A 27,616-nucleotide genomic window follows, 5' to 3' on the forward strand; every position below is an offset into this window, starting at 1 on the left:
ATCCCCGGAGGGAGGATTCTGCCAGGTAGAAAGAGAAGGCACAGCCCAGGCCCCTGGGCTGGTGGATTTTAAGGGGGTACATAGCAAAGGACATGATCTGCTGAGCAAATAGAACTCTTACCACCATTAAGGGACAATAATTGTTAGTGCCTTCTTCAGTACTTTTCAGTACGTACTAGAAAACTGGTCAGCTATGCAGTTACTCAATTCCTGACCCACTCTCAGGGTCATAGGAAGTGAAGCCAAATGGTTAAACCAAAAACCTTACTTTGGTGTCAAAATTACTGTATTATTGTCAAAACAGTAATTATTAAAATATTAAAATAATTTTCTTCTTTGGACCTTTCTAAATTAAATATTAAAATAGTACTGGCTATGCTCTGATCCAACAACTTACTGTACAGTGATTTAAAGCAGTTTTGACTAGGTTCAGAACATATCTTCTTTAGCTGTAAGTATTAATATCTACATGCACACCACTCTGATAATTATATATTTTTAGTGAAAATTCATTTATCTACTCTTTTTCATTTTATCTCATAATAATTCTCTAGCAACTTATAAAATGTAGAAATCAAGTGCAAGTGGAATCAATTACAAGAAAAAGTTCCTTATGCAACTCTTTTAAAATTGAGGTTTAGTTGATTTACAACATTATATTAGTTTCAGATATACAACATAATGATTCAAATTTTTATAGATTATACCTCATCCAACTTTGGTGTAAACTATTTTTAATGGAGGTGACATTGGTCTATATCATTACATCGGTTTCATGTTTACAACATTATATTTCTACTTCTATGTACCTTACAGCATGCTTACCACCTAAAATTTACTTTCCGTCTGATGTAAACTTTAATGTAACTTCCATGTAAATTAAGTCAAGGCAGAGGAATAGCCTCCACACCTGAACTTCACTTTTCCATATTATATCCAGAAAGTCAATCATTTGATTTATTTTTTAATCATTTGAAATCATTTACACAAAAAAATGCTCAAAGTTATAGCCTTTAAAAATTAAATACAAAATAACGAAATCACACTTCATTTAATAGCATTCGCACATCAGACTGTCAAGTGAGGAAAACAAATTCAATAATTTTTAAAAAGAAGTTTTAGAGATCAAGAGTCTGAATTTCTGCAAAATATTGCTTAATACATCTATTTAGGTTGGCTTAATTTTTCCATCCATCATTAAAATAAATCTACATAACTTGCATTATGGTCATTTGAGCAAGAGCACAATTCCAGTGATTGAAAATGTAAAACTTTGCATTATTTCCATATTTTGCTGAACTTCGAGTGCTTCTTTAATTGCTTCGTCTGCCTAATCCTCCTCTTACATTGACCGTAATGCAAACTCTTCTTGGAACTCAAGCTCTAACGAGGAAAAATAAAATCAAATTAAAATGCATAGGACTTTCCTAGGGGCTCAGTGGTTAAGAATCTGCCTGCCAACGCAGGGGACACAGGTTCGAGCCCTGGTCTGGGAAGATCCCACATGCCGCGGAGCAACAAAGCCCGTGCGCCACAACTGCCAAGCCTGCTCTCTGGAGCCTGCGACCCAGAACTACGGAAGCCCGCACACCTCGAGCCCATGAAAAAAAAAAAAAGAAAGGAAAAAAAAAAAAGACAGAAACCAACAAGGGCTTACTATATAAGCACACGGAACTACACTCAGTGTCTTGTAATAACCTATAAAGGAAAAGAATCTGAAAAAGAATATATATATATACATATGTATACATACACATATAACTGATTCACTTTGCTGTACACCTGAAACTAACACAACATTGTATATCAGCTATACTTCAATTTAAAAAAAACAACAAAAAAGATAAACACTTCCCTTTACCTTAACATTAAGAATTTATGTGGCTGTTGTGGCATCCCATTATCCTTCCCATGAACTACAGCAAATCATATGTACCCTCAGATCAGCAAACCACTCAGATGTCAAATTCTGTTCCAAAGTTCTGTGTCATTTATGCTATTACCAGCATTATTCCGCTTCCTCAACATTGCCATTGTTTGACTTTTTAATTCTTTCTAAACTGGAATGTATGAAATGGCATCTCAGTGTAAATGGTTTCAATGTGCATGTCCCTTATTAAGACAAAAGGAGCATCTTTTCAACATGTTTATTAGTCATTCTCATTTCCTCTTCTGTTAAAATTCCTGCTCGTGGATTTATGAACCTTTGGGAAAGCAAAGGGGGTGAGAGAGGGTACTATCTTTTTCTTATTTGTAGATAGTTTTTGAAATACTCCAGATACTGATCTTCTGTTAGCTACGTGTGTTGCAAATGTTTTATTCCAGCATATGACTTGTCTGTTCATGCTCTCCATTATGTCTGAGTTCTTACTTTCAATTTATCAGTTTGTTTACTTTTATTTTTCATTGAAGTATAGTTGACTTACAGCATTATATTATTTTCAGGTGTACAACATAGTAATTTGATATTTTTATAGATTGTGCTCCATACAAATTTACTATAAAATATTGACTATATTCCCTGTGCTATACATTATATCCTTGTAACTTATTTTACACCTAGTAATTTGCACTTTTTAATTCCCTTCACCTATTTTTCCCCTGCCCCTACCACTCTCCCCTCTGGTAATCACCAGTTTGTTCTCTGTATCTGTGCATCTGTATCTGTTTTGTTATATTTGTTCATTTGTTTATTTTTTAGATTCTACATATAGGTGAAATCACACAGTGTTTGTCTTTCTCTGATTTATTTGACTTACTTCACTAAGGATAATATCCTCCAGGTCCATCCATGTTGTCAAAAATGACAAAATTTCAATATTTTTATGGTATATGAATAATATTCCATTTTGTGTGTGTATATGTATGTGTGTGTATATATATATAGGGTTGGCCAAAAGCTTCATTTGTGTTTTTCTGTAAATCTTATGTTAATGTTGTATATATATATATATATATATATATATATATATATATATATAAAACACCTTCTTTACCCATTTATCTGTTGATGGACATTTAGGTTGCCTCCATATCTTGACTATTGTAAATAATGCTGCTATTGTGGTGCATACATCTTTTCAAATTAGTGTTTTTGTTTTCTTTGTATAAATACCCAAAAGTGGAAATACTGAATCATATGGTAGTTCTATTTTTTAAGTTATTTAAGTAACTCCATAGTGTTCTCCATAGTGGCTGTACCAATTTACATTCCCACTAACAGTGCAAGAGGGTTCCCTTTTCTCCACACCCTCACCAACACTAGTTCTTTGTTGTCTTTTTGATAATAGCCATTCTGACTGGTGTGAGGTGATATCTTGTTTTCTTAATGATTTGCGCTTCCTGTGACTTAAGAATTCCTTCCCCACTCTGAGGTTATAAGAAGGTTCTTATGTATTTTCTTCTAAAAGTATGTTTTCTTTTAAAACTAGGGTCCGTTCTGTATTTGGAATTTATTTTTGTTTCTGGTGTGAATTAGGTCCTCATCTAATCTTTTATATGGCTAATGAATTCTCCCACATTATTTATTGAATAGTCTTTCCTTTCCCCATTAATCTGCAATGCCAGCTGTGTCATATATCACTGTCTTCATTATGATCACCTTATAATAAAAGTTTTGTTATCTGATGAGACAAGACTTCTTACTCACTTCAGAAGTGATTGTCTACTTTTTTAAAAAAAATTTTAAATTAATTAATTAATTTATTTATTTTTGGCTGCATTGGGTCTTCGTTGCTGCACGCGGGCTTGGGCTTTCTCTAGTTGCCGAGAGTAGGGGCTACTCTTTGTTGTGGTGCACAGGATTCTCACTGCGGTGGTTTATCTTGTTGCTGAGCACAGGCTCTAGGCGTGCAGGCTTCAGTAGCTGCAGCTCGCAGGCTGTAGAGCACGGGCTCAGTAGTTGTGGCACACGGGCTTAGTTGCTCCGCGGCATGTGGGATCTTCCCGGGCCAGGGTTCGTACCCGTGTCCCCTGCATTAGCAGGCAGATTCTTAACCAGTGCGCCACCTGGGAAGCCCTGATTGTCTACTTTTGACCCTTTGCTCTACCATTTAAATTTTAGAATTTGGCTTGTCCCATAAAAACTTTTTTTAAAAGTTGAAATTGCATCAAATCTATTGCTCAATTTGAGGAAATTTGACATTTTATGGTGTTAAATATACCTATTCATACACATGGTGTGGCCTCCATTTATTTAGGTCTTCTTTAATATCCTTTGATAAAGCTTAGATTATTCTACACAAAGATCTTACACATCATTTGTTAGATTTATTCCGAGATACTTTACAACTTTGTTGCTTTTGGAAATATATTTTTAATTTGATTTTGTTGATGTGCAGAAATGTAGTTAAATTTCTAAATTGATCTTATAGTCCACATTCTTACTAAATCTTCTTATTAATTTTAATAATCTGTAGACTGAGTTTTTTGTAGACAATAATATTATTTGAAATTTAAAACTTTTTTTACTTTTCTGAACTTTGCCCTTTTAAATCTTTTTTATTTTATAATACAAGCAAGGAACTCCATTATAATGTTGACTATAAATAGTAATTCCAGGCATTCTCATTTTGTTCCTAATTTAAAAGGGAATGCTTTTAACATTTCAGGTTTTATCTGCCTTTCTCAGATTAAAAAAGTTTCCTAGGCTTCCCTGGTGCTATGCAGGGGACACGGGTTGGTGCCCTGGTCTGGGAGGATCCCGCGTGCCGCGGAGCGGCTGGGCCCGTGGGCCGTGGCCGCTGGGCTTGCGTGTCCAGAGCCTGTGCTCCGCGGTGGGTGAGGCCGCGGCGGTGGGGGCCCGCATACCAAAAAAAAAAAAAAAAAAAGTTTCCTTCTTATTGAGGTTTTCTAAGAAGTTGTAGAAACTATTGAGTACTTTCCTGGCCTCCACTAAGATGATCCTCATTTGAAAATCTCTGGCACTCATAAAGCGCACAGTACCCCAACATTCAAAGTTCACAACAAGTCATCATTTCCCAAAATACAGAACACTGGACAGCCTTGAAAAACATGAATTGCTTTAAGCTTTATAAACAGACTGGAAAAGGCTCTGGAGAATTAATAGTTCCATAAATTAGTCATTCGGCAAATAAAAATCAGGTATTTTTTTAAATTAGTTTTTGGAGATTTACTATGCAAATTACCATTAGAGCTATTGCTTCTAATAAATTTGTTTCTCCAAAATATTTCTTTTTAGAGTATCAGTCTATTTCAGTTTTAGGTAAAGATGAAAGTTGCCCGGTGGAGCTAACGTGTTGAATGGGGTGCCATGGGCTTTGGGAGGCACAAACAAGGTCCAAGATGACAACCAAAGAGGGCAAATATGGGGCAGTACCAAGCTGGAATGTGAAACCAGGGTGGGACCAGCCCAGGCCTACTCATACTACCCGTGCTATGGTTTGGGGACCACTCCAGGCTGCTGCAGTGGACAGTGACCTTGGCAGGTCCAAGACAGCCTTGAATCACATTCACTCTGCCTCCTCTTAGTGGCTCCAAAGATTCTGCTTCTACTCCTCTACTCATCCAGTTGTCACCAGTGAGTAGAAGAGGAGATGCTGGCCCTTCTTCCCCTCCACTCTACCCTCCCAAGAGCCTTGCTTTTTCTTAGCCAATCCCACTTCTGATTTTAGGGAAAGGATAGAAGCACTATTTGGTACCTGAAGGACAGGAACACAGTAGACATCATATCTTGACCCATTTTTACTAGGTGAGCCCATGGCCTCAGCTCGTGTTCATCATAGGAATTGTAGGGTTAAGAGTGAAATTTAGAAACTGAAGGGAGGCTGAGTTCTAGGAAATGGGCTTCCTTCTCCAGGAGCAGGGATGAGGGGGTAGCAATCAAAGAAAGTAAGAGTGTGTTAAGGGGAAAGATAATAGTGTCCTGAGCACAAGGCAGGTATTTCAGTGAATGGACTAAATCTGTTCTTAGTGGGTGAGGTCAGGGTAGCAGGACCGGTGAACTCTGCCAAGTCTTGAGGCTACCAGGGTGTAGTGAAGCAGGGCTGTGGAGGTTAGAATAGGAGGTGACATACAGAGGAATAGGCCTCTTTGATAGGAGAGTTAGAATTTTCCAAGAAGGAGAGCATAGCACACCCCAGTGCTAACACTGCCAGGAGAGAAGGGACCTACAGTCTCCTTCCCAAACTGTGCCAGGCACTTCTCCACAGTCTACTAATACAGAGCACTCAGTATTCTCTCAATACACGTTTGATCGTGTCACCGGGCTTTTGTACATGCAGGACGTCTGAAAATTCCTATTCATCTTTCCAGATGCACCTCCTGAAAGGTCTAGTATAACATCAAAGGAGACTCCCCTTTGCCCCCTTACTTCCACCCTCAGAACTAGCACTTATTTGTCGGTACCATATTCCATATTAACCACTTACCAGAATGTATTGCCATCAGGGGAATGTTTATTATAAAACCAAAGAAGCTTCAGCTTCTACCCTCATTTATCTGGGCCCCTTCCAAGGCCCTGGGAATGTCCCTAGCAAGATGTTCATGTAGTCGTACATTTCCGTCAACTTTTCAGATAATATTCTAACTACAATTATAATTGCTCTCTCTCTCCATTCCAATTCTCCCTCTGTCACATTCCTCTCCAGTCAGGTAGCCAGGGCATTTTTGGCACTGTGAGCTAAGGGGAAGTCGTTTGGAGATACATTTAATTTGAGATTAGTGGAATGTATTTATGTGATTTACCATCATTTCTATGTGCATATAAGTTATTGCTGGTTGTCCTGGCTTCCAGGAACACTCCAATAAGCAAATTCACCTTGCTTGGTGACACAGAAGTACAGGGCCGGAGATGGTACCATCATCTAAACATGTCTGACAAGTGCCATGCATCAGAAGTATGAAGGGAATGGAAGAGAAACAAAGATGGAAATGTATAGAGCCAGAAGGTGATCTCTGGCAAATTCTTCCCATCACCACACGTGTAAATTATATGGATTCTGTTCTCACTAATGCCAAGTCACAGCAGAAATTCTCTCCTATTAGGACTTGATACTTGATGACGCAGCTGATAGAAGTATACCAAACTTTATGCTTATTGCACAATTTATCAGAATCCCTTGTTTATGGGGCACAAACCCAAGGTAATACTAAAAGCAGCCATTGTCTCTGTATGCGTCACATAGTACATCTTAGCATGACATCAAGAATAGGCTTGAATCTGAAAGAAAATGTCTAACCTATCAATAAAACTTAAGCTTTTTCTAGAGAAAAGACTAAATTATCTCTTTATTGAAAATATTACAAAATTCTTGACATATGAAGAGGTCAATAAGTATCAGTTAAAAGTAAGAAAATAGCATAGAGTATGTAAGGCAGTTCATTTATGAGTATTACATTAGTTTTCTGGATTTGGAGGTATTGATGGAATTTGTCAGCTATTTCCAAACTAATAATTTGGTATCTTTTCTCTTTCTAAACAAATACTCCCTTTCATGCCTAATTTTTTATTCATAATTTTTCTTAAAGAAGACCCTAAATTTGCATAAGCAGCTTTAGGCCCACAAAACATTTATCTGCTGCTGATTCTAACTGCTTCTATATCTGTGTTCTCCAGCAGATCTGAGCCTTTTGGTTTTAAAACCTCGTGGAAATCTATTATGGATGAGTTCAGCTTAAAGTCCCATTTTCATTAAAAGCTTTTTATTGTAACAGAATTTTAAAAATCAGGTTCATTTACATGACTTCATGTCTCTCTCTCTCTCTTTCTCTCTCTCTCTCTCTCTTGCTCTCTCCTTCTCTTGCTCTCTCCCTCTCTCGCCTCCATGTTTAACAAAACAAAACCAGCCAAGGGTAATTGAAGTGGAAGTTCTAGGCTTTGGCTTCCATGTGTATCTGTATGGGCCTAGATGAGGGCAAATGGAAAGATCTGCCAACAAGTCCACAAGTGATGAATGAGTGTTTCTGTATCAGCCAGCAGTAATAATAATAGTAATAATAGTCTCCGCTATTTGCACAGTGGCTTACTCGTGGGAACTTTTTACAGATGTGACCTTATAAACTTTGGTGGCTTTTCACTGTGGTAGATGGATTATGGCTACTCCCTATGTTGCTTAGGTGAGGAAAGCAAGTAACAGAAAAGGAAGAGAAGTTTTCTGTTGTTGCCGTACGGCATAACTGAACCGATGACATTAGTTCAGATAGTGAATGCGCAGCCAGTTACATGACTGAAATAGCATTATCCAACCTCGTTAACCAATTTCTTCACCTGGCTTGGCTCAAATTATTTGGGCTATTTCCGAAAATCAAATCCATCTTCAGGGGTCATTTCATTCAGTTTCTTCATTGCACCCAAGGTGATTTTTACAACCCCAGAGGGGACACTATGTTTTAGAAGTAGGCATAATTCTCTGTTTGAAAGACTGAAGACTTTTCTGGGATTCTGATTTCTACACTGAGTCGTTATATGATCCTGTGAGTTTCCGTTAAATTTATCTGTAAAAAGACAATGGCATTTGCTCTATGTACTTTTGAGTGGTGATAAAAGAACAACAACAACAATGGTGGGTAATTTCTTTTAACAGAAAGTTATGGAATACTTTCTATAATCTCCGTGTAGGGATGCTCTGTCTAGGAAGGACTGCCTGGTGTACATCTGGTTTCATCACTTTCTGAACTGTGCAATCTCTCTGTGCCTCACTTTCCTCAGCGGCAAAATGGGGATAATCATAGGATCGTGGAGAGTATTAAGTGAGATAATACAGAAAGCGCTTGGCACACAGCAAATGTTCGGACACTAGCTGTGATTATTATGAGGCAGTGGGGGAGATCCACAGAGGAATAATGGTAATATTCACTTATCACCTAGAGCTCTTAGAGGCTAGGAATACATCCTTGCCTCTGTATCCCCAGCACCTGGCACAAAGAAGAAACTCTACAATGAGGAGAGACTCTTGTGGAGTAAAGAAATGGCTAAAGACCCAGCTTCTGCTTCCAGGGGCTCCAGTCTCTGTTGGTGACAGACACACACTCGGGCAAACATAGAGGGCAGGCAAGGCACATGTACCCTGAAGATTAAATTACTAACCTAACTCTCCACACTATAATTCCCCACAGCATGTCTCCTCTTAATCCCCATGTTGCAATACATTTCAAATGCTTAGTGAGACAAAATAAACTTTGCCAAATGTGAAAGACGCACAGCTGCCAGGATGATCCTGGAGAAAAAGAAACTTCTAGTTTATTCCGTCCAATAAACCCATAGGGGCAGAACAGTGTGCCGTGAGCAAGCCTCACTCCAAGCATGCTCCTGCGAAAAAGAAACGAAACCTGACAGCAGGAGTGGTCAGGTCATGCAAGTGTGTTCATTTATCTCGGAGCATTGTCCTTTGGACTGTGAGGGAACACTGTGATCTTGTCGGCTTCCCGTCACATCTCTTGCCCTCTTCGTGCCCCAGGGAGATCACCCTCCAGCCACAAGCGCTAGTTCTGGACCTTTGAACCTTCTTTTCTGCCTACAACACGTGGGCAGAGTCAATTCTGAGCTGTCCTTCAAAGCTGGACCAGGTATCACTGCCTCCGGAAAGCCTATCCCGACCCTATCTCCCTTTCTCTGGGCTCACATTGTACCTTTTGTTTATTTCCATTACAGCATTTATCACACCCTGAACCTCGCTTGTTTTTATATCTGTCTTTCTTCCTTACTCTCTGCCTCTTATTCCTAACCAATCACTCAGCACAGTTCCAGGCACAAACTAAACAATGTTAAGTGTTAGATGGGTGAATAAATGGTGCTGGGTGGGGCTTCCCTGGTGGCGCAGTGCTTGAGAGTCTGCCTGCCGATGCAGGGGACACGGGTTCGTGCCCCGGTACGGGAGGATCCCGCGTGCCGCGGAGCGGCTGGGCCCGTGGGCCATGGCCGCTGAGCCTGTGCGTCCGGAGCCTGTGCTCCGTGGCGGGAGAGGCCGCAGCAGTGAGAGGCCCGCGTACAGCAAAAAAAAAAAAAAAAAAAAAAAAATGGTGCTGGGTGATGGATGAACAAAGAGCTCCCCTGAGCTGGCAAGCACAGCTGACCCTTGCTGGGGCGCTGCTGACCTCACCCCAGGAAGGCTGAGGGTCAGCAGACAAGTCAGGGCGCATAAGTCGGTAATCTGCTCAGTGCAGGGAGAGCAGCTAATGGCAAAGTCGGGTGACCTCTCAGATCTTCTGACTCCGAGTCCAGGACCTTTTCACTCTTCCACAGTGATTCATTATTAGATCGCAACTGGTATTGGCCTCACTGTGGTCCCAAGTGTTTCATCCTCGCCATTGGGAAAAGAGAGGGGAAAATTACACAACTGAAAGGCTACAAGGAGCAATATAGGCTGAAACTCCTGTTTCCATACATTTAAATGTAAGTTTAATTTTAGCTTAATTCTACGCTGAATTAAAGTTTAAAAATAAACCTAATTACTATAAAATTGAATTAAATTAGATATAAAAGAAATAATTCCATAAAACATTGGTTTTTCATTTAATAAATAATCCCTCACACATGCCTCACATTTTCATATCTTCATGCCTCTGTGCCTGTTTTCTCTCTGCCTCGGAAAACATTTCCCTCAAGCAATACTTAACCAACAAGTATTGTGCATTTTTGCAATATCCCCTTGGTTACACAGGACAGCCCTGTGTATTCAGTGGGGATGGGGATCACAAAAGGGGGAGAAAATCAAGAGGAGGGGATCACATGGGCCATCTTGGAGGCTGACCACCACAAGAGCTGTGGGTGACAGCAAAACTACCACATATTTCTAATCTGAAAGGTGATATATGATGAAAGGGCAGTAGCCTTGGAGTTACTCAGACCTGTATTTGAATCACAATTCCAGCACTTACTGCATCACCTTGGTCTAGTTATCTAATCTTTCCAAACCTCAGTTTTCTCATTTGTAAGATGGGGCAAATAACACCTACCTCTTAGGACTGTTTTGAGGATTAGGTATGCGTAATATACAGTGGCTGGCAAGTAGGACACTAAAGAATTGCTGTTATTATAGTTACAAGGTAGGCAAAGTGTTACTATAGAAACACAGTCGGAAGTCATAATCCACTGAACCCTGTGTCAAACCTTAAGGGTTCTTTTTTTCCTATTTGTTTTATTATCTCCATACATTCCTTTATAACTTACAAACGACTTAGTGAGAGTTAAACACGGGGTGGGGGGGGTGGCGCGGGGCGGGGATGAAGCTAAAAAAAATACTTTGTTATATATTTGAAACATGGAGAAACTTGAGGACTTTAAGGTCCAAACTTGAAGAGCCAAGCAGCAGTCGAGTGATTTCACTTCTCCTGTATGACTGACGTCTATGTTATGATGATCTCAAAGAAATATGAAAATAAGGTAGGGGGAAAACACCCACCAGTAGTTTCCTCAAAGTAGTTTCCTCAAAATTACAGTTCTTCTAGGAAAAAAAAAAAATTAATTATCTCTAGAAAAAAAAGACAAGTTCAAACGGTCAAGTTCTGTCTCACATCAAAATGAAACATTTTCCCAACAGTGCTACCGGATTATAAGGTGAAACAATGTTCTCTACTCAAGAATTCGAGAATTTGGGCTTTGGCTTTGGTGTAAATTTGTCCGACCTTCGCTTCTTCTCCAGTAAAATAACGATAAAGGCACTAAGAGAAGAGGCTTCATTTCTGATGAAAAATATTATCTCTCCAAATTCATCTGCTGAAAAAATAGTGGAAAGAGCCCAGGCCCAGCCCTGACAGACTTCCGTGACCAGGAACAAATCACTGACCCTCTCTTTTTCCTCATCTTACAAAATGGAGAGATCAGGATTTTTCCAGACAACTGAGAAATTAAAAGGAGAAAAAAAAAAAATCAAATGAGGTGATATATATAAGTTTAAAATTACAAGCTCCTTCTGGGGGAAAAAAGTGAAGAATTCTTTTCAGGTATTATTTTATTTTTGTGGTATTTTTTAAAATTTTATTTTAGTTACTATCTGAAGTGGTGTTTTACCATGAAGCTAATAAAGCTGAAACTTTAGGGCCTGCTGAAACTTTAGGGCCTATCATTTGAACGAAGCTCTCCTAATTCAATACTCACTCTTTGCACCTAATTATGTATTTTTTCTTCTGAAAGAATTCCGCCATATTGTATAGGCTTTAGGCCGTACAAAACTGAGTCTGCCCCAGTTGCTGTTGTTAACATAACGCTTCAGTTTTCAACCAAGACTAATTTGCTAAATGTTATCATCAATATTTCATACCAGGAAATGGGAAAGTACTTACTAACAGCTTAACAAATCTATGCAAGAAGCTATTGTGATGGTATGAAAAGGTATTTCCAAAATGATTGATTTCTGAAAAATATGGGAATGAAGCTTATCCCCTACATAGACGTAATTTGGGGGGAACGTTCATATTGTCATTATACAAGCTGACCACATTATATAATCCATACATACTATAGTATGTGACATATTTAATGTAGAATTTAATTTTAGAATAAAACATAAAGGTGGTGGCATCTTTAAAAGAGAGGAAAAAGTTATCAGATCTTTTATTTATATGCATTATTATATACCACATTTGGCGGGGGTTGAAGAAGTAGAGATTCCAGAAATCCAAAAACTACTCTACTACTAATAATTCCTCTTTGAGTTGAGAAGTAGCATAGAAGGGTAGTTAAGAACACCAGCACCTCAGCCAGATTGCCTGGAGGCCCATCTCATCTGAGTGGCTTGGCATGTCGGTGCTTCATTTACCCCTCCTATTAAAGGTGGGGAGGGTGATAGCTCCTACCTCACAGGTGCTTCATTTACCCCTCCTATTAAAGGTGGGGAGGGTGATAGCTCCTACCTCACAGAGCTGTTGTAAGGATTAAATGAGTAACTGGACTTGAGAAGTGCTTAGAAAACTGCCTAGCATATATAAGCACTACATAAATGTTATTTAATACACCTTTGGCTGATTTCTAACTTGGGCTGTCATCCCACAAATTGTTTTATCAACTTTGGTAATGATTGAAAATTTTTCATTGTATCCTACTGTCATTCTCCCATTAATGACAGCATGTTGCTTCTAGATCACCTACTGATTTGCCAAATTTTTAGTAAAAAAGACTATGTATCCCACTAAGGTTATTGGTTAGTCTTCTGTCCTTAGTAAGGACAGAGTAATCCCTAAATGTTTTTTTTTTTGGATTGCAAGTTAAGATAGGAACAAGTAAAAAAGCAAACTGTGTAGCATAACTTAAATATTTCATGGCATTGGCTTATTATGGGTTTTCTCAAAAGAGTTTTTAATATTTGCTAAATTGTCCCCATTAGGAAATATAATTATGCCAATTACTGACCAAGAGTTGAACTTTTGATGATGAATAAAGTAACACAATTTTAGGTTGACTGTTATCTGTGTTTATCATAATAAAACAGAGTATGTTTTATTGTGGCCCTAAACCACTCTGTTCATGTCAATACCAAATGATTGGGCTATTAATATGAAAGTTCTAAGGTAATGCTGTAAAGTATGATAAATATTTAATGAAGATATCAAGTGACCTTTCTTAAAGTCCTCTACCTAAGTGACAGGGAAGGAATTTTGTTAGTTTCCATGTAGTTATATAAACGGCCCTTAATTAATGATAAATAATAAGAAACACACATCGTGATGAAACGTTCAATTATGCTGACACCACAGTTTTTTGGTCTAGGGCTCTTTCTTGGATCCCAAAGAACAATTGCTTTGTTTATTACTGAATTCAAAAGAAATAAAATTCTCCTACTGTGTGCCTATCGGGCTTTTCTGTAGTGCCAGAAAACCATATAACCACAAGCAAATCTGCAGTTCTATATAGTTTTAGCAGCCTTTCCAAAATGCGCAATTAGGAACAGAGTGATAGCTTTACTTCTGTTGGGTAATTCTTGATTAGGTCCAGGCTCGGTTCCACCTTCTCTTAATAAAAATAACAACCTAACATTTATTAGATGCCTCCTGCGTGCCAGGTACAGTGCTAAGCTCTTTTTGCAAATTAGCTCATTCAAATTTTACAATAGCCTTATGAAATAGTAATTACCCCATTTTCCAGATAGAAAACTGAAGTTTGAAAAATCAAGTACTTAAATCCCATGACAGATGAGTTGGACTCAATCTTAAGACTCTAAACCCCATGCTCTTTTCTACCTCACTGTACTGCAACCCCTTCCACCTTTAATCTGCTTCCATCGGGGAGTAAAGGAATTGGGCTAATGGATGTAGACATCCTAAAATAAGTGGGGTGATTAAAATCCCTACCAAAAGTGGGGAGTTAGATATGACACCAAAAGCCTAAGTTACAAAAGAAATAATAAATTGGACCTCATCAAAAGTAAATACCAGAGACACCATCAAGAAAGTGGAAAACAATCCACAGAATGAAAGAAAGTATTTGCAAATCATGTATCTGGTAAAAGTCTAGTCTTGGAATATATAAAGAATTTCTTACAACTCAATAATAAAAAGACAACTCATTTTTTTTTTTTTTTTTTTTTTTTTTGCCGTACGTGGGCCTCTCTCTGTTGTGGCCTTTCCCGTTGCGGAGCACAGGCTCCGGACACGCAGGCTCAGCGGCCATGACTCACGGGCCCAGCCGCTCCGCGGCATGTGGGATTTTCCCAGACCGGGGCAAGAACCCACATCCCCTGCATCGGCAGGCGGACTCTCAACCACTGCGCCACCAGGGAAGCCCGACAACTCATTTTTAAATGGGCAAAAGATTTGACTAGCTTTTTCTCCAAAGAAGATATATAAATGGCCAACAAGATGCAACATGGTGATCAACATTATTAGTCACTAGGAAAATACAAATTAAAACCACAATGTGATACCACTTCACATCTAGTAGAACGACTATACTCAAAAAAGAAAATAACAAGTGTTGGTGAGCATGTTTGAGGAATTGGAACCCTCATACATTGTTGGGAGTGTAAAATGGTATAAGCACTTTGGAAAACAGTTTGGCAGTTCCTCTAAAAGTTAAACATAAAGTTCACATGATCCAGCAATTCCACTCCTAAGTATATACCCAAGATAACTGAAAATATGTGTCCAGGCCAAAACTTGTACATGGATATTCATAATAGCTAAAAAAGGGAAATAACCCAAATGTCCATCTATTGATGAATAAAATGTGGTATATCCACAGAATGGAATATTATTTGGTCATAAAAAGGGATGAAGTACTGTTACATGCCATGACATGGATGAAAGAAGCTAGTCACAAAAGACCACATCATTCAATTTATACAAAATGTCCAGAAGAGGCAAATCTATGGAGATAGAAAGTAGGTTAGTGGTTCCCAAGGGCTAGGGAGAAGGGAAAATGGGGATTGACTCCTAATGGTTACAGGGTTTCATTTTGTACTGATGAAAATGTTCTGGAATTAGTGGTGACAGTTACACAACTCTGTTTAGTGATACTAAAACCACTGAATTATATAGACTTCAAAAGAGTGAACTTTACAGTGTATGAATTATGTGTCAATTAAGCCGTTATTTTGTAAAATGCTAGTGAGAGATCATAAGAAATCATTTCTTTTTTTGAAAGTTCATATTCTGTCAGTACAAAGTATGTAAATAAGTTTTCCGTGACTGATAAATATGGCTTCCTGACTTTCAAAAGGATTGGCATGTTTTTATTGAACCAGATCTTCTAGATCAATATTTTCTTTATTTGCCATTTAACTTTTAAAAAATGCTTCCCTTTTACCCTTTCACTGGAACTGTGTAGGGTTAGGATAGGGATGTAGGAGTACTGTAGGAAAGGGAGTTGCGTCAGAGGCCCCCAAGACCACCCCACACTCGGAGATTCACAGAAAGACTCACGGAACTCAGTGTATGGTTGTACACATGGCTAAGATTTATTACAGTGACATAGTAAGTTGGGCCAAAAGGGGAAAAGATGCAGGTGGAGTCAGGAATCCATGTACAGGCTTCCTCGTGCTCTCTCCCTCTCATGGAGGGTCACAGGGAATGCACTTCTCGCCCCAGCAACCAAAATGTAGCAACATGTGTACGATGTGCCCAGAGAAGCCCATTAGAGACTCAGGACCCAACGTTTTTATTGGCAGCTGGTCACGTAGGCACCCTCTGCCTAGTATCAGTACATACTCCAAATTTAAACTCCCAGAAAAAAAGCAGATGATGGGCATAAATCATATTATTTCCATAGTCTAGGCTCATGGAGCCACTTTTATCAGTTGGGGAACAGTGGGAACACCCCAGAATCCAAATTCCAAAGTGCCAGCTAAGAGCCAACCTTGCCAACAGGTCTTTCTTAGAAGACCAGTCTCAGGCCTGCTGTGTTACCTCTTCTGTGCACAGGGGTGGAAAATGAAGATCTCAAAGTCACCATCCAATGAGAACAGATCCTCGAGGGAAAGAGGAAGAGGACTAAGAGACTCTGGAACAGACTCAGCAGGATTTCAGAGCCAGGGGGACACTGTAAGGTTTGGTTCTCAAGTCAGAAGTCTGCTGACACCCACAAACCTGGCAAGAGGACTGATTCAATAGTCTTAGGGCCAATTAGGCCTACTCACTTTGCAGTGGTCCCAAGAGTTTCTAGCTTAAGTCCGTCTATTACCACCATTATGGCCTTCCACTCTCCAGCCCTCCAAGTAAACCCTTGTTCCTTTCCTGCCATCAGCATATCTTCTGGAGGAGCAGTAGAAAGAAGGATAAATGAATTACAAATTCTTTGACTCTTACCTTTTGGCCCTGGTATTCAAGGAAGAATCCTCCCAGATGAACAGATGACATAATTGTTATCACCAAGAACAGAGTTCATGACACACCCTTGAAATATTTATTAGCCCAGCTTTTTCTTCTTCTTTTTTTTTTTTTGGAGTGTAGTGGCTTTACACTGCTGTGTCAGTTTCTACTGTACAGCAAAGTGAATCAGCCATACATATATATAACCCCTCTTTTTTGGATTTCCTTCCATTTCAGTCACCACAGAGCACCGAGTAGAGTTCCCTGTGCTATATAGTAGGTTCTCGTTAGTTATCTATTTTATACATAGTAGTGTATATATGTCAATCCCAATCTCCCAATTCATCCCACCACCCCTTTTCCCCCTTGGTATCCATACATTTGTTCTCTATGTCTGTGTCTCTATTTCTGCTTTGCAAATAAGATCATCTATACTATTTTTCTAGATTCCACATATATGCGTTAATATACGATAGTTCTTTTTCTCTTTCTGACTTACTTCACTCTGTATGACACTCTCCAGGTCCATCCACATCTCTTCAAATGATACAATTTCATTCCTTTTTATGGCTGAGTAATATTCCACTATGTACATGTGCCACATCTTCTATATCCATTACTCTGTTGATGAACATTTAGGTTGCTTCTGTGTCCTGTCAGCCCAGCTGTTCTCATTAGCCCAGATGTGATGGCCAAAGATGTAACCTTGAGAAGTAAACCCTCAGCAGGAGGACTCTAATTTAGTCCTTTTCTTTCCTGCAAATACTAAGAATTATCTTCTATCTCATGGAAGCATGAAAGGATCTGTTGGCCGTCCCAGCTCTTTTTGGAACCAATAACCACCATAAATCAACTAGAATACATTCAAAACAGGAAGTGGAAGGGATTTTTTTTCCCCAGAACAATACATTTCTATTACATAAGAATTATTTAACTTTGACCAGGGAGTTACCAAATATATCATAGTGCAAGACTCAAAGTGCACACAAGGAAACAGGTAACGATTCTGTGCCCACTTGGAAATTCTTAAGCATTCTGCCTTCTCTGTCCCCTTTCCCTTTTACACCCCCCACTCCTTTCCCCTTCCCTGCCTTCGCCCATCAGCTTCCCCCTCTTTCTTCTCCCACTTTCCATCATCCCTACCTCCCCCCAAGTTATAAACTGACTATAATTTCAGAGGATTCAAATAACTTCAAAAAATTTTGTTTTCTTTTACAATTTTCTCTACCCAAATGTAAACATATTATCTCACCAATCAATTATTTCTAGTAAAAATGCTTACATATTTGCATATACATGTACCTGCATCTTCCACATTAATAGTTTGATTTAAAAGTTATCTTCAGGCAATTCTAAAGTTCATGAAAATCAATAAATTCTTTTTGCTAAATTGTACCTTTAGCCCTATGAGAAAATATATAGTAAATTCTTTTTTAGCAGCAGCCTTTCAAAATCTTCACAGTTCTGCCTTAACTATCAGGCAACCACATGGGGAGACCTTAGTTTCCCAGAATTAGACTTGGCAGTCCCGATGATTGGCTTGGCTGCCATGGAGGAAACATTCCTGGCAGAGATCACCCAGGGAGAGATGCTCCATGTAACTCTCTCCGTCTAATCTTCACAAAGAGCCAAATTATCTTGAATCCAAATAAGTCACCTTGGAAACAAGACACAACAGATGAACCATTTAGCAGGCTAAACCTGCCTCCAAGATAATAATTATCTCCCATTTAATTTGCTTGCCTTTTAGGTAGGGTTTGCTAAGACTGAATTAGAAGTTCTCTCTGAAAAGCTGAAAAAATTGATTCCTCCAAAAAATTAAAAGGTTAATTTGATATCAAAAATCATCAATAGACTCTAGAATGCAGAAGGTAACCATCCTATGCAGGTCAGGCCTTCTCTGACCATCCTGCCTACCTAAAGGCGATAATCTAGAGCATGCTCAGAGGGGAGTATCTGAGAACACATGGGGACACTCAGATCTATGCGGCTTGTGAAAGAACTAGGGATATTAGCCTGCAGAAGCAAAGCTCAGAGGCCAGGTGGAGAGAGTGGGGCATGAGGGTCAATTCAGATATTTAAAGGTTTGGCACGTGGTAGAGCAAGTTTGTGCAGCCTGAAGGGCTAAAATGGAACAAATGTGTGGGAAGAGATGACAGTCCAGTCATTACAAAAGAGAACTCTGAGCAACCAGAATTGCCCAGGCATGAACTGGGCTGCTTTGAACAGTAATGAGTTCCTGGTTCCCAGAGGTTTTCAAGTCTTTGATAGTTTCATTCAACATTCTGCATTCCTTTTGTCAAACAATTACTCTGAAAGCTCAACATAAGCTACACACAGGTGAATGAAATAGCCATGGTTCCTGCTCTCATCCCACTTGGAGTCTGGTGGGGTGACTGGGTCAGAAGTATAGAGGGGACTCAAACATACATCTAGACAAGACCTGTGAAGTTTTTCCTAATCTCAAGAAACTGATTCTATGAAGTAAAACCCATGGGTTTTTTTCTACATTTGAAGAGCTCCAAATATGTTTTTAGTCTTACCAAGAATGAGCCAGCCAGATTAATAACCCTTAGCTATGAAACGGCTTAAGGCTAGCATAAAGAATATTTGGGATACTGTTGGGAGAAAGCCATTAGAGTTATAACTGTGGGTCTCCAAAGTACATTAATGAAGGAGCCTCAAGTCCATTTTCCTAAAGTGAGCTATTTAGAATCATCCTTTTGCTCTTGGTTACAGTTCTCATAATAGAGTTATACATCTTTCATGGTTAGAAAATAGTTTTTCTTTAGAAAAATGGAATAAAAGTATTTTGTAATTAGGAAAGAAACACAGGCTGGTATATGTTGAAGAGAAGGATTTTTTTTTAATGGTTAACATTTAGTCTCAGAATTAAATTCTGTAATAAACAAAGGTGGTTAAGTACAACCTATTCTTGCCTATTAATTTTAATTATTGAAGTTCATTTCTAATTACCTAATCAGCACATTTCAAGATATGATTACTTTATCTTGATCTGAATTTAACAACTATGATCTTAGAGTTGGATCACATGATGTTTTGGAAAAATGACCTGTTGTAGCTAAAAGGCCCCTTAGAGTTTGCCTAGCTTGACAGGATGCAGAGGAGAGAAGCTCTGGGGAAATTCCAGGTTAGACTCACTGAACCTCCCAGCAAGGCTCCAGGCAACAGAGAACTCACAAACATGCCTTCATGGAAAATACACTGGCATTAACAAAAGCTCAGTTCATTTCATTTCTTTTTTTTTTTTAAGCTTTTTTTTTGTTACTAAGACTAATCCCCCCAAAATCTATTAGCAAACCATGTATTAATCAATGCCAGAATGCCAGAAGTTTAAAAGAGAAGAAAAAAAAAACCAAAAACAATGTCAGGGACTGAAAAGTCAAAAGCAGCAGGACAGAGCCTGCTATTCAGTTTCTAGAATGAGAGGGAATATTTTATGGAAACTTCCAGATTCAGACCTTCTTTACTGGTACTTAAACAGGAAAGTTTACTATCAAATAGAGCTATGATACTTTACTATACAGTTTTCTAAGGGCATGTCTTGGGTAGACCATATCTACTCGAAATAGTCCAGATATCTCTACTGCTGGCTAAGCTCAGAAAACTAAATACTGAGGTAACCCATATGACCCCACTGTCATCTGCCGAGGTCAGACACTCTAATCCCAGCAGATGACACAAATGTGTAAATCGTGGAAGTAAGATAATAAGGACCATTGGGCCAACAGCAAATTGGAAAGTTCCCAGTTCGCTGTTAGGCTTTCAGAATTCTGACAAAACACACTGGTTGGTCATATTTAGCTGAGAGTCACTATTTTGTGACTGCTGAACCAGCCATAGGGACAACCAGAGCTAGGTGGGGATCCCAGGGGAGTCAGGTTTCAGGCCCCACCCTGCCGCAGTATTGGCCCTCCCTTCCAGCACCTTCAGTAGCATCCTCCCCCCCTCCGGCCCTTTACATGTATCTGTGGGGCTTCTGCCACCATCCCCACGGGGGCCAGGGCCATCCCTGTGCCTTCCTGTCGCCCTTCCCCAAGTGGAAAGAAGTCTTCTCTCTAAGAGTGACAGTTCTTTCGACCAACTCAGAAAGCCTGGCTTCATAAGCAGTGGGCCTACTAGCAACAAACTATGGCTAATGAGTCCAAGGGTTGGCTGAGCTAGGAGGCATTGGTAAATACCATCCCAGGGGCTATGCCAGCCTTCTCAGAGGAGGTAATTCTCCCAGTCTTCCCGGAGTAGGAGCCCTGCTTCTTGAGAACCCAGTCCAGGATTCTGGGATGGGGACAACCTCTTTTTTGAGACATAATTTCTCCGGTATTACAGCTCCACAATCCCCTACCAGCAGTTCTGAGTTAGAAAGCGCTCTGAAAACCAAAAGAACATTTATGACTTTGCTTGCAGAATCTGAATTGAAGTGATGTAAGGCTATAAGCAATATCTATTTATCTCACTTAGTGGGAATATTCACACATTTAGCTGAAGAAATATTATTGTGTTGAATTACAAGCTGGGGGTATTATATAGCATGCAGCTTATGTGTCATATTGCCTTCCTAAAATTCAAAAATCTCTCTGAATTACAAAGTACACCGTCTTCATGGGTTTTGGTTAAAGGCCTGTAGATCTGTAGTGGCTTCAAAATTAGTTCCAGAGTTTTTTATACTATTTTTCTCAGGGGGCTGAAGTAATTATACAGGATGTGTGGCTAAAAGGAGAAGGTCACGTATAGAAATTAGAAGTCCTCATAATTGAGTGGGGAATTTAATGGAAAGAGAGTACCTCTGTAGGGCCAGGGGTTAGGGTAGCGTCTCCCCCAAAGCCCTGGAGAAGACAATGTTTACCCCTTAACAGCCAGTTCCTCATCTCTCCAGACATCTTTGACTAATATTCACCCAGGAAGGAAATTACATAGAGGGAAACCTATTCTTGAATTCAGTGCAGAGTTCACTGTAGGATAAGAAGTTCCATCACCACATAAACAAGTTTTAAAATGATGATTTGATTCCTGAGCTAACCCCAAAAATGTTTGCTCCTAGCATAGCTAAAACAATAGAATTTACAATATGGGATAAGCTCAACTTTAGGAGTGAATCTAGGAACCTAAGTTCTTCCAAATTACTGTTTAATATAAGAAAATATATTCTGCATCCCAAATAATAAAATGCCATTTAGAACACAATGCATTTCTACATTGGATGTTCCCTGTAATATGTAGTATTTTTCTAATTGTCATCATTTATTGTTCAAGAAACAGTTACTGAGCACTAATCATAGGTACTAGGAATACCTAAAGGACTCAACAAGAGACAGTGAACCAGTCTCCACACAGTTTAGACCCTAGGGGGAGAGACAGCAGGAAAAAATATACAATACGGACTAAAGTAAACTCATCTTTTTTTTTTTTTTTTAAATTGAAGTATAGTTGATTTACAATATTGTGCCAATCTCTGCTGTACAGCAAAGTGACTCAGCTTTACACATGCAGACATTCTTTTTTTTATATTCTTTTCCATTATGGTTTATCCCAGGAGATTGGATATCGTTCCCTGTGCTATATAGTAGGACCTTGTTGTTTATCCATTCTAAATGTAATAGTTTTCGTCTACCAACCCCAGACTCCCAGTCCATCCCTCTCCCTCCCCCCATCCCCCTCTGGCAACCAGAAGTCTGATCTCTATGTCTGTGATTCTGTTTCTGTTTTGTAGATAGGTTCATTTGTGCCATATTTTAAATGCTATATATAAGTAATATCATATGATGTTTGTCTTTCTCTTTCTGACTTACTTCAGTTAGTATGATCATCTCTAGTTGCATCCATGTTGCTACAAATGGCATTATTTCATTCTTTTTTATGGCTGAGTAGTATTCCATTGTATACATGTACCAAATCTACTTTATCCATTCATCTTTCGATGGACATTTAGGTTTTTTCCATGTTTTGGCTATTGTAAACAGTGCTGCTATGAACAGAGGGGGTGCATGTATCTTTTTGAATTACAGTTTTGTCCCGGTATATGACCAGGAGTGAGATTTTTGGAGCATGTGGTAATTCTATTTTTAGTTTTTTAAGGAACCTCCATACTCTTTTCCACAGTGGCTGCACCGATTTACGTTCCCATCAGCAGTGCAAGAGGGTTCCCTTTTCTCCACACCCTCTCCAGCATTTACTGTTTGTAGACTTTCTGATGATTGGCCATTCTGTCTGGTGCGAGGTGGTACCTCACTGTAGTTTTGACTTGCATTTCTCTAATGATTAGTGATGTTGAGCATCTCTTCATGTGCCTACTGACCATCTGTAAGCCTTCTTTGGAGAAATGTCTATTAAGGTCTTCTGCCCATTTTTTGATGGGGTTGTTTTTGTTGTTGTGAAGTTGTATGAGCTGTTGTATATTTTAGAGATTAAGCTCTTGTCAGTTGCATCATTTGCAAATATTTTATCCCATTCCATAAGTTGTCTTTTCATTTTTTTTTTTATGGTTTCCTTTGCAGTGCAAAAACTTGTAAGTCTGATCAGGTCCCATTTGTTTATTTTTGTTTTTATTTCTATTGCCTTGGGAGACTGAACTAAGAAAACCTTGGTACAATTTACATCAGAGAATGTTTTGCCTATTCTCTCTTCTAGAAGTAAACTCATCTTAATGTAAAATTAATACTCAATAAAGTTACATTTCTCTTGTAATTTTATACATCAGAACATTTGCATGATGAGTTTTATCTTATTTAAAAGCAGCTTCATATTTCCTGATATCGAGTTTGACACACCAAAAGATTCACATTGAATGACTCAAAAGTCTCCAAACCTTCACAAAGGTCAGGGAGGCTTTCTAAATGTATTCATCCCCCTGGTTCTGCTAATAAGGAAGTGGCTATCTGGAAGGGAACAACTTAAAAATTCACAGAGGAATAACAGCATTATTTTTCCAGAACTCAGAGATGCTGAACAATATTTGAATCTTAAAACAATAGTGCTGAATTTGTCATTAAAAAAAAACATCCACTACTCCGCCAGAAGAGGATGGAATGCTAATGTCCGATTGTGGCAGTCCACATTTTTAGAAAGCTTGTCACGACGTTCCACATATCATACTTTGGAAAACAATAGTCTCGTGCTACTGAAATGCAGAGGTAAAATTTTCTGACTGTAAATCAAAAAACAATAGTGACCTTCCCTGAAATCGGGACATTTCAGGATTCCACAGTCTCGATACAACTCAAGGAAAGGAAGCCTTGGACTTCTCTGTGGTGGGAATATTTGATAGACAGCAGAATGTGAAGGGAAAAAGGCCTTACTTTTCCTCCTGGCAGCTCGAAGGGGGAGTTGAAGAAACAGTGTGATGGAAATGGGAAGCTGCCGGTAGAAAGCATGTTAGGATTTACTTGCTTGTTACATTAGCCCAGTTTGTATCAACCACATAATAGCAAGGCTAGAAAGGCAGTCCATGCTTGATGTTAATCCCCTAAAGGAACAACAAAGAAATAACTAATTCCTGAATTGAATCATGGGCATATGCAACTACCCCTGTACTTTTAGATTTCCAAAAGCAATGAGGAATCCCGGGGATAAATGCCAGCTGGGAAATCAATAATCAGGATTGTCAAGTGTAGCAGAATAATGTTTGGGAGGCTTGGATTCTGCACTTGACGGAGTCGCTAACTGGTGAAATTTGGAAAATGTGAAAAATTTGCAAAGTTATTAGCTAGGTAAATGAAATCAATCCAAGGGACATTTGTTCCATGTCTAGAATTGTTAAACACTGATCTTGGCACTGAGGGGAGAATTACCAAGATGTGCCAGACACCATCTCAATCCCACTGGAAAGACGAGCCTGTATACATGTAACAATAAATCAAGATAGAAGTATTATGCAGCATAATAACAAAAACTAATCGCTAACATTCATGAGACACTTATTACATGCCACACCCCATTCTAAAGGGCTATCCATGGCTTTTTTGTTTGTTGGTTTGTTTTTCTGATAGGGACTGATTCTGTATCTCCAGGGCCCTTACATTTCTATAATGTCTATCACTAGTAGTCTTCTAAAGGGAAAGAGAAAGGGAAAGTATGATCTAATGCAATGAATCTTTTAATCACATGTCAATAAATTGTTCCACTTGTAAATCAAGCAGATGAAACATACCATAAATATCAATCTACCTGTTTTTTTCCACTGTTAGTGAATGTATGCATGGTCTTGAAGAAAGGTCTTGTATATAGAGCCTGACCAGAGGTATCCTGAAGCATGTGAGCTAGGTTGTACTGTGGCAATGAATAACAACAAAATTTCAATGTCTTATAATAAAATTGCTTGCTCACTGCACATGTCCACCATGGGTTGATGGGGGGAAGGGCTATTCGTGTTTTAATTCATTTAATTATCACACCCACTCTATGAGACAGGCACTATTATTCTCTTCTTTTTCACTATGAGGAAACTGAAGCTCAGAGAGGTTGAGTAACTTACTCAAGGTCACACAGCTCATAAATAGTAGATCAGGGATTTAAATCCAGGCTCCAGAAGCCACTCACCCTTGCATACCACAAAATATATACAAAGGATTTTAATTCTGACTATGGTAGGTTAGTGGGGCAGGATGAGGTGGGGAGGTGAGGAGAGAAGTAAAGGGAGCTTCCAGGAGGAAATTGAGCTGTGTGTTGCCCAGATGGACACAATATAACCTCCCTAGACCCAGTTTCTTACCTCCAAACAAGTGGGACTGATGAGATTATCTCAAAGGCCCTTGGAATCTTTTAATCACTTCAGAATTCGCCTCTTGTGGCATCACCAGAAATAACACAAAAAGAGCAAGCTTCAGAAATCAACACAACTGAATTATTAGCTGTGCGATCTTTGTAGAGTTGTTTACTTTTTCTGAACCTTAGTTTCTTCATTGATGCAATAAGAAAATCCTCACGGGGTTGTTGTAAAGATTAACTAGTCTATGCTAGGCACAGTGTATGGCACATAGGAGGCACTCGATTAATTGTAGCCTCTCCTTCCCCCTTACTTTTTCTTTAACTGAGTATAATCTCAGTTCTTGAACTGACCTAAATCTTAGATCATTGTATGCTGGCTACACATTAGTAGAGTACCATTTGGGGGTAGATAGCAAAACAAAAGAGGATATTTGAGGGTAGCAAATATTTTCTAAAATATCTGTTCTAATTTGCAGAGCATTTATTTTACAGTAAATGCCATTTGCTTCTCTTGATCCTTTTGATTATATAACTCAACTAACTTATTAAACAATCACATGGTAAACTGGAAATCAAGAGGTGAAGCTACATATTATCCATAAGCTGTGACTGGTATTGCTCAGGAAGCTTTTGGTAGCTATTTCATGGGCTATGCAAAAAGTGCGTAGTTAAAAGAGTTTAAAACTTTGTAATGTCACATACTGAAATAAACATGTGACTGGAAGTCGGAAGAAAAAGTCTTATCCAAAAACTCTTTTGCCATAATTTGCAGTTTAATTATCAAAGACAGAGATAATAAGATATATATCCATAGAAAGAAGTAAAGAGACAAAGATCATATTGATATACAAGAGGAAAAAAAGATAAAATCTTTAGGTAAGTAGGTGTTTCGTTTCTTCTTTCTGTTATTTTATTAACCAGAATACATTTTTTTTTTTAACCAGCTCTGGCTAAAAAGATTTGAGGCTTTTCTTTTTACTTCTTTTAATTGAGGTTTAACTTAAATACATTAAAATGTGTACACTCCAGAACGTTTACGTATGCATACGCCCACATAACCACTACCCAGATCAACATATAGAACATTTATAGCGCCCTTGAGAGTCGTCTACCCCCTTCTTAGTCCATACCCGCAAGGTAACCGCTATCCACATTTTAAATAAAGCAGGTAACAAAAATAGAAAATGATAAATGAAAAAGTAATGGAATCCTAAACCTGATTTTTTTTTTTGCTTTCTGGTACGTGCTAGGGTTTTTCTTTACAAAGTTTACATTGGTGGTTTACTAACCATTAGGTACCCAAGGATCTAAGGAATTAGCTCACTAGGTGGTAAACTGAAAACCATAGCCTGCAGCTTAAGAGAAGCAGCATCCTTCAAATTCTTACTGTAGAAGAGTCATATGACCCATTTCTTTCTTCTAGAGCAAAATGACTAAAGAAAGCATCTGGAGAATTAAATCAGATTGTTCACCACCTCAGTGTCAACATAAGTGTTGACTCAGTTAGGTCTAAGCAAAAATTCTGCCTTGTGGTTAGCGAAGCCAAGGTAAGTAATAACAGGGAGTCACTTAGACCTAAACTCTTGGTTGGGTCGTGAAGCTACCAACTCTGCGCATGCCCCTGATTTGACACCAATGGAGCATGAGCTTTGAGTTATTTTTCAAGTAACTGTGGTAATTTGACATTCTTGCATACATTGATTTTCACCCCAGCGTTCTGTAACTTTCAGGTCATTTAATAAATTTGGGAGTACGGTGAGTGACAGAGGGTACTCTACTGAGCAGCCAATCAGATCCAAGAGTCCGGTTCATTAGATGCCTAGCCCAACAACTGAACTAACATGATATTTCACTTTGGCCAGTACTGTGCACTGGCTATCAATAAATTATCCAAACAGGGACACCTTTGGAGAGTGAAAGGGGCACTATCATAATTATGCCAGAACTGCAGGACTAAATCAGGACTGACCCAAGCAAACCAGGACATACAGTCAGTCACCGTAGCTATCACAAGCCTCCAGCCCATAAGAGTTCATATTGATTAACTCTCAATTCCATTGTCTCCTTTAATGGTTAAGCTAAAGCTTTTACAGTGGCAAAGACATCTGAGAGAGAAAAAAAACCCCAAGGACACATGAGAGACTGTAGCTGAGCTCCAGCAAGTTAAACATATCAGTGCCACTGATATAAGGATGTA

General features: G+C 38.9%; 1 protein-coding gene across 1 annotated transcript in view; it reads left to right on the forward strand.

Moving 5' to 3' along the window:
- The window catches only part of GRAMD2B (GRAM domain containing 2B), a 104,189-nt gene that overhangs the window by 329 nt on the left and 76,244 nt on the right, over nucleotides 1-27,616 (forward strand). The gene's annotated exons all lie outside the window — the stretch shown is intronic.

This window comes from Phocoena phocoena, chromosome 3 (assembly GCF_963924675.1).
Source record: "Phocoena phocoena chromosome 3, mPhoPho1.1, whole genome shotgun sequence".
In the NCBI taxonomy this organism is placed as follows: domain Eukaryota; kingdom Metazoa; phylum Chordata; class Mammalia; order Artiodactyla; family Phocoenidae; genus Phocoena; species Phocoena phocoena.